This window comes from Arachis ipaensis, chromosome B02 (genome assembly GCF_000816755.2).
Source record: "Arachis ipaensis cultivar K30076 chromosome B02, Araip1.1, whole genome shotgun sequence".
NCBI classification, from domain to species: domain Eukaryota; kingdom Viridiplantae; phylum Streptophyta; class Magnoliopsida; order Fabales; family Fabaceae; genus Arachis; species Arachis ipaensis.
The window spans coordinates 54,551,301-54,560,450 of NC_029786.2; positions in this window are offsets into that span (position 1 = coordinate 54,551,301).

The following is a 9,150-nucleotide window of genomic DNA, read 5'->3' on the forward strand; positions in this document are numbered from 1 at the left end:
AACCAAAACCCTTACAGAAAACCCCAAAACAACTACCCCAACTCCAACTATTACCCATCCAATATACAAGCCCCAAGTCAAAACACCTACCCTCAACCCTCAACACTCCACAATCAACCAATCTCATAAGACTCTCAGAGGATTAACAACTTGGAGCTCTTAATGGAAAAGATGATGAAAAATCAAGAGATGACATTGAGGAACCAGGAAGCCTCCATGAAAAATATGGAAAGGCAAATTGGACAATTCTCCAAGAAAATCACCATTGAAAGGCCATCAAGCTCACTACCAAGTGACACCATTCCCAATCCAAAAGAGGAGTGCAAGGCAATACAACTGAGGAGTGGAAAAGTCTTGGTGAAAAATGAAGAAGTAACCAAGAAGCCAAAGGAAAGTGACAAGAAATAAGCTGAAGAAGAGAAAGTCAATGACAAGGAGGAGACAGCAAGCAAGCAAACTCAGAATCAAGCTCAAGAAAAAAAAGATTAGCCACAAAAATCAAGAAAGGGAAAAGATATAATTGAAGAGCCAACTAAGGACCAAAGGCAGGGAATAAACCTCACACCACCTTTGCTATATCTTCAAAGGTTCAACAAAGAGACTAAAGACCAACACTTCCTAAAATTTCTTGAAATCTTTAAGAAGTTGGAGATCAATATTCCCTTAGCTGAAGCACTGGAGCAAATGCCCCTGTACGCAAAGTTCTTGAAGGAACTTATCAACAAGAAGAGGAGTTGGCAAGTTAATGAAACTGTACTGCTTACTGAGGAATGCAGAGCGCTAATCCAGAAGGGACTTCCTCCCAAACTAGAGGACCCTAGGAGTTTCTTTTTACCCTGCACCATTGGCAGTATGGCCATCAACAAGGCGATGTGTGACTTGGGAGCTAGTATCAATCTAATGCCTGCCTCTCTAGTGAAAAAGCTAAGCATAAAAGAGGTGAAACCAGTACAGATGTCTCTAGAATTGGTGGACAAATCAGTGATATGCCCCAGGGGTATAATTGAGAACCTTCTAGTCAAGATAGACAGATTCATCTTTCCTGCAGATTTTGTGATCTTAGATTCAAACCAGGATGAGGGCGACTCCATTATATTGGGAAGACCGTTCTTGGCCACTGCTAGGGCCATCATAGACATAGAGCAAGGAGAATTAACCCTCAGGATGCATGATGAAAGTATCACCCTGAGTGTACTGCCAGAAACACAGAGCAGTAAGGGAAAGAAGTATGGTACAAAAACAGACAAGGAGAATCTACAGTGGAAGGAGGGAATCAACAAGACAAACAATAACTACCCTCCCAAGCAAGAGATAGATGATATAGCAGGTCAAAAAGAGAAAGAGACTGTGCAAAATAATGAAGAAGCTCAAGAGGACATTGTAGCATTGGCAACTAAGAAAAGGAATTTCAAAAGGAAGCCTGTTGTCAAAGAAGAAGGGTCAACAAAAGGAGGGAAGAAAAACAAAAACAAAATCAAAAAGGGTTGGAAGAACAAAAAAATTCCAACAGAAGGGTTCTCCAAAGGTGACAAAGTGCAATTAGTCTATCAACAATTGGGAGCAGACCAACAGACTGATGATTACTATACTGTGAGCAAAATATTATCACTAGAACATGCTGAAATAGAGCACCAAGGAACAAAGAAGAAGCTCACGATCAGAGGGGACAAGTTGAGGCACTACAGTCATCAACCACCATAAAAGAGGGAGTCAATGTCAAGCTAATGACAATAAACGAGCGCTTCATGGGAGGCAACCCATGATTTATGATTCCTGCTTGTTTTTAAATTCAATAAAAAGTGTGATCACTTTAGCATGATTTTGAATTTGTCTAGACATCCTTGACAGATGCATAACTTTGAAATACATGCCAGACTTCTAAGTTTGGTGTGCTTGACAACACACAAAAGTTAACATTTCAAGCATTCTTAGACCATATGCTTAGTCATTTTGGTGAAGTATATGACCAAACATTAAGTTTGGTGTCTGCATGTGTACGAATTTTGAGAAAAATTTAACTTTTGTTCAGAAAATCAAAGTCATGCAAAGATGAATCATACATTGTTTAGTTTTAAGAATTTTATGCTAAGAGATAAATTGGCACTTGATGAAAGTATCAATTGTAACAAGCGTTTATTCTAATCACTGAGAAAGAGACAAGTTTGGTGTTCAATAAACTTTGGTTCAGGGACATAATTGATCTTTCACAACTAAGGACCATAATATAAAATGTAAGCATAAACCACTTGACCACCGTGCTTTAAATAAATTCTGAAGCATTTTATTTTGATTTAATTAGAAAAAAAAAGGGGTTTGAAGAAAAGACAAGAGGAAGGAATAGTTATGAAAAGCCAAGAGAAGGATCACATGTGCCTAGAGAGGTGTGTCAATCTTGGAAAGCAAAATCTGCATGCATGCACCATTGGACACCGAAAAAGCAAGCAACCAATAGGAAGAGAATCCTTGTCAAGCTTCAACAATACATGCAGGCCATTCATTTCATGAATTTCTATACTATTCAACTCAATCCCCACCCTTCATCATCATAACTGAATGCAACACTCTCTTGTAATCTTGTTGGGAAACTTGAAAACCTTGTCCATAAATAGCTTCCAACACATCATAAAGAACACTTTCATACAGACCACTTTCACTCAAAGCACACAATTTCCTTCTTCTCTTCACAGTAAAACTGAACATCACTCCAAACTTAACCCCAACTATCTCTTATTCATACACATATTCAATGGCCTCTTCAAGATTAAGGAGAAGACCAGGAAAGGAACCAATGGTGACAGAGCCTCCATCCTATGACACAAAAAGGTTCAAATCCCAATTTCATGAAGCAAGATACAATAGACTCATGAAAACAAAGATTGTCATCCCTGAAATGGGGTTCGAACTAAGGGAGGGAGAATACCCCATTATGCGATAAATCACCAAGGAGAGAAGATGGGATCTTCTATGCCGTCCTCTCACTGATATTAGTGCTGTGATGATAAGGGAATTCTACGCCAATGCGGTTAAGAAGAACGAAAACAGTCCATCGTACAAAAGCTATGTCAGAGGTGTTGAAGTGGACTTTAGCCCACCATCAATCACAAGAGCTCTAAAGTTGAGAACCATAACTTACGATGAGCTTAGCTATGAAGACAGACTGCGTGGTGATAATGATCCTGATGAAATATTGGAGGGATTATGCATTGAAGGAAGAGACTGGGAAAGAGACTCACTGGGAACCCCGAGTTGTCTGAAGAGACTTGATCTCAGACCTGAGGCAAAGGGGTGGTATGAGGTGGTAAGGGGATCAATACTCCCCACTGCGAATACCTCATCAGTCATAATCAAGAGAGCTCTCCTGACATACTACATCTTACATGGTGGGGAAATCGACCTTGCCCAACTCATAGCAGATAGCATCCAGGAGATGGCTGAAGACACAAACAAATCGGATAGGCTTGGGCACCCAAGCACGATCCTGAGATTGTGTAACAAAGCTGGAGTGCTCTTCGAGGATGAAGATACAGAGAAGGTGAAAGGAACCAGAGGAATTACAAAGAGAAAAATGGAAGGCCTTAATGAAGAAGAGGAAGAAGATCAAGAAGAAGAAATAACTCACAGAAGAAGAAGGTCACACAGGAGGAACGAACAAGCTCAGGGCATCATAGATATGAGCCAATTGCAGGAAGTTCTTGATGAAATATCACAACAGAATGTGAAAGCACAAGAGCAATATTCAAGGCAACAGGAACTCTATCTGCAACAACAAGAGCAATATCTAGAGCACCAGGAATAATATTCGAAGGACAGGGAGCAAAATGAATCTTGGCAACACAGAATGGAGGAAAGATTGGAGAGCTGGCAGCAACAATCAATAGCCCAACAACAAGAATTCCAAGCAAATATTCTTGAATGGCAGAAGGAACAAACAGCAAATCTTAAGGAATCATATGATAAAATGTTCCTAACTCAAGCCAAGTATGGGGAATATACTCACAACCTGTACCAGTGGAAGAATATTCATCATACCATTGGAGAGGTGAGACATGTGCAACAATCAGATTGTAATGAGGATGTACAAGCAAGGTTGGAGTATTTATCCCGCTGCATGCCAATACTAAATCCACAAATCAAATCATTTGATCAATGCCAAGAACTTAGAGACCACCAGGCAGCAAAGTCACAGCTTAATACCCAGGTAGCATTCCAAGGATTAGAGGCAGTTGGGCTCTCAGGTCTTATAGATTATGTTTGGGAAAGAAGATGTCCTCGTGAAGAAGCTCAAGATTATACATAGACAAGGAAGAAGAGGAAGGGAGAATCCAGCAACTCCAAAAGAATGGAAATGCCTGACAAATATAGGTGGTGAAGCTCCTTTTCTTGCTTTTACTTAAATAAGGAAGATGCATGTCTGAAACATGACATGCCTCCAATTGCTTCATGTTTTACTATTTCTTTTGTTTAAATTAGTGGCTAGTTAAGAATAAAATATCTGCATAATAAATGTCATCACTCATCAGCATGAACACTTCGTCTTGTCTCCCTTGCTGTTTGAATAAAAGAAAGATGTTTGATTTAGAAAAGTAATTGTTCAATGTTGCAAAAGTTAGAATGAAAGATTAGTGGTGGTGTGTGTTTGATTCAACTATTAGCTCATGAAATAAATGTTGCAGAATGACTTATTTCTTAAAGCTTAAGCTAGTTTGCTGCTATGATCCTTCAAATAATGAAAGCCCCTTGAAAATAAACCAAAACAGAAAGAAAAAGAAAGAAGAAAAGCCAAAAGTTGGCAAAGAAACAAACAATAAGGCTAGACACCAATAGCTTAGACCCTAGGACATATGCCTATGGTGTTTGCGTACTAGGATATGCTTGGACAAGTAGGTTCTAAGGAGTATCTTAAAACTTGGCAACTTAGATCAACTGATTTGGGATTGTCAACTGAAAGTCCACAATAAAGAGCAACCTAGCTACAAAACATTTAGTAATCCAAAGAGATGCTGGGCATCAATGATCCTAGGAAGAAAGAAGTGAGCCATGTGTCTGTGGTGAAAAAAAAATGTTGAGTGAAAATAAGCCAAAGGCCACTGCAACATTTGACACCAAGCCCTTAATAAATAATAAGCTCTGAAATGCAAAAGAAAGCAGAAAAAGCTAACAAGGGGATTAAGCAAAAAGGTAAGGAATCATAGCAGCAACCTTGGTGAACCCTTAAGGAAGCATAGTTATTTTGACAGCAACTAATAAATGAGCTATTTTTTTGATCTGCATAAAACCCCATAAACAAAATTCAACTAATTTCCTAATAAGGACATGCATAACTTGGAACCACACGCTACTCCTTGCAAGGAAAAATCAAGAGAAATAGCTAAAATGCTTTCCTCTAGGATTCGAACTTGGGAATTCCTTGAAACATAAGGAAGGAGTGCCACCAACCTTGCAAGAAAAATCAAAAGGAAATAGCTTAAATGCTTGAGCCAAGGTTCGAACAAGGGTGCTCTTGGAAACACAAGGGGGGAATGCCCACTCATCCAAGGAAACTAGCTCCAAGATTTCCTCCACCAGGATTTGAACCTGGGACGTGAAGGCCGAAAGCTAAGCGCTACAAGGAAAGCTCAGTTGGTTTTTCCAACTGAGCATTGCCTCTCCCCCAAGCCTCCACACTTTGGCACAATTTTGGCGCACCAAGGAGGGCTGTCTTGCGCACAATGACACGGGCAGCAGCAACTTGGCACAACAAAGCAAGCATAGCATGCACAAGGAGACATGGTCTAGAGCTCAGTTCAAAATTCCAACTGAGCTCTAGTGTCACACACTCCACCAAGTGCTGAACGCACCAATTTTGGCACGGATGGCAGCACACTTGAAAGCTAAGTTGGATTTTCCAACTGAGCTTTTCCCTGGGAGATACAACTTGGGCTGAAAATTGGATTAAAAATCCAATTTAATTCATTTCTTCACCAAATCAAAAGCCCATCCAAATTCCAAAATCCAAGAATAGAAAGTGTATAAATAGGAGTTAGTTTGATGTAATTAGAACCTTTTTTTTGAACTTTTGAACTTTTATTTTTTTTACCTCTAGACTTTTACTTTAAATTTTCCTTTGGAGCTTTCATTTTAATTCTGAACTTTTGGCTTTGAGTTAGTAATTTTTGAGAACTTAGAAGGAGAATTGATCTCTCTTCTTCTTGGTTCTTGCTTGAGCACTCTTTTATTTTCTTGCTTTGGATATTAGGTGGAGAATTGAAGAACTTCTGTTTCAATCTCACCTTGAGATCTTGTTTAATTTTTCTGCATAATTGAATTTCACTTTCTGTTCACTTTACTGCTTCATCTTTTAATCTTTCTGCAATTTACTTCTCTTCATTCCTTTTGAAATTGTTCTTGTTAGATCAAGGAAGGATTTGAGATCTAGACTTGTTATCTAGTTTCTTCCACTCCTGAGATCTTGAACCACTTTAAATTGTTGCAAATTAAGCATTGCTTTCCTACCTTTTTAAATTCTCAAAGCATTTTACTCTTCTGTTTAAGATCTACTTCACTGTAATTCAATTTTCTCTTTTATGTTTAATGCAATTTACTTGTTCTTGTTTAATTTCTGTAATCCCAACTCCCAATCCCTTTTACAATTCAAGCAATTTACGTTTCTTGCACTTTAAGCTTTAGCCATTTACATTACTTGCAATCTAAGTTTCTGCAATTTAATTTACTTGCACTTTAAGATTCAGCTCCTTTACTTTCCTGCTCTTTAATTTACTGCAATTTCCCCTTCCCCTTTTACATTTCATGCAATTTAGTTTCTGCAAAATACAAACAACTCAACCAACACTTGATTCGCTTGACTAAATCAACCACTAAACTAAAATTGCTCAATCCTTCAATCTCTGTGGGATCGACCTCACTCATGTGAGTTATTATTACTTGATGCGACCCGGTCCACTTTCCGGTGAGTTTTGTGTTGGATCGTTTTCCACACGATCAGAGAGCTCATAGCAACCAGAGTACAAAATGCCTAGAGGGTCTGCATTGATTACAGGTGCCTAAACCAGGCCACTCATAAGGATCACTATCCTCTTCCATTCATTGATCAAATGCTGGATCGCCTGTCAGGTAAATTGCATTATTGGTTTTTAGATGGTTACACAGGTTATTTCCATATTCATATAGCTCCTGAAGATCAGGAAAAGACAACTTTTACATGTTCTTTTGGGACTTATGCTTATAAGAGAATGTCCTTTGGCTTGTGCAATGCACCAGCCACTTTCCAAAGGTGCATGATGAGTCTTTTCTCTGATCTTATTGAGGACTGTATGGAGGTTTTTATGGATGATTTTAGCATTTATGGTCATTTTTTTAGCCTTTACTTAGATGGTTTATCTAGAGTATTAGATAGATGTGTCAGTACAAACCTTGTATTAAATTTTGAAAAATGTCACTTTATGGTTAAACAAGGGATTGTACTAGGACATGTTGTATCTAATACTGGCATTTCTGTAGATCCAGCAAAGGTGGATGTTATTTCTAGTTTACCTTACCCCTCCTCTGTGAGGAAAGTCCGTTCGTTCCTTGGCCTTTGATGCCAGGGCATTTTGGCCAGTTTCACTGACCTTTTCTTTATGGTTTTAGGGTAGTTTCATGCACTTTCTTAGGAAATAAGCAAGTTTTGGGTAGAATTTCATTTACATCTTGATTCAAGCTAACATTGTGATTTTTATATGAATTCATGAGAATTATGCATGAATTGAATGACAAATTGGATGATGCATATCTCATAACTTGGACTAGAAGTTTGATGCACTTTATTGCTTGATTTCAGGACAAAAGAAGCAAGGAAGAACCACGTTAGTAGCCACGTTAGTCTAACTAACGTGACCTCTAACGTGGAAGGAGAGCTAGCTTGCAACGTTAATGAGAAAAGTAATCGCCAATAATGTCCTCGAAGCCATCATAGCCCACGTTTTTCCATGTTAACTACATTAACGTGGTAGTTAACGTGGAAGAAGAAAATGAAGCCAACGTTAGTGACACTCACCTTTGTCACTAACGTTGGACCAAGCTCATATTGGCCACGTTAAGAGCCACGTTAACTCAGTTAACGTGGACTCTAACGTGGGGAAACAAAAGAATGACCAACATTAGTGACACTCACCTTTGTCACTAACGTTGAGCTAAGCCACTTTGAGCCACGTTAGTTGCCACGTTAACTCGGTTAACGTGGACTCTAACGTGGAGGGAGCAAAGAATCGCCAACGTTAGTGACACTCACCTTTGTCACTAACGTTGGGATGAGCCACTATGAGCCACGTTAACTCCCACGTTAACTACATTAACGTGGAAGCTAACGTGAGTAAAAGGGATGATGAGCCAACGTTAGTGATACTCACCTTTGTCACTAACGTTGGAGATGGCTAGCAATACCTTTGGGTGATGAACAAGAGAATCAGCAGCTGTCACAGCTAAAGGAAACTCAAGTGGAGCCAAAACCACCAGAATGGATATAGGTTTACTGCAAGAGGGGAAGATCTAAAGCATTACCAACCAGCATGACAAAGGCAGAACGTCAAGCTAGTGAAGCTAAAGAAGTGCTTCATGGGAGGCAACCCATGTTTTACATGCTTTTAAAAGTAGTTAATAAAGCAAGGTTCAGGGATTTCAACTCAACTTGACATGCACTTGAATGAATCCTTTTGTGCAACATATAGTGAGGAACAAGTTTGGTGTTCAAGGCACACTAAGAGAACATAAATGTAACCCATATCATGTCACTCTTAGGGGCCTTGAACAAATCTTTTACACCACATGGCACCAAACTAAGTTTGGTGTTGCCAATGTTGCATACATGGATGTTGAGTTAGTCAGTTGGTGTGCACTCATGAACAGCACTTAGTAGTTAGAAACAAAAACTTTAAAAAGTAGTTATTCTTTTAATTTTGCCGCCACTTTCCACAAGTTTTCTTTTAATCACATTTCTTTTATTTTATAGGAGAATTGATGGGACAGTTGAAGGGTCTGGCTACCACAAAAGGAGAGGATTGTACACGTGTCTCCAAGGGAATTGCATTGGGAATTGTTGTCATGTAACATTGGAAAAAGAACAAGCTTGGAAACTGAACCAACACCATCATAAAGTTGATGATCCTTGTGCTCATC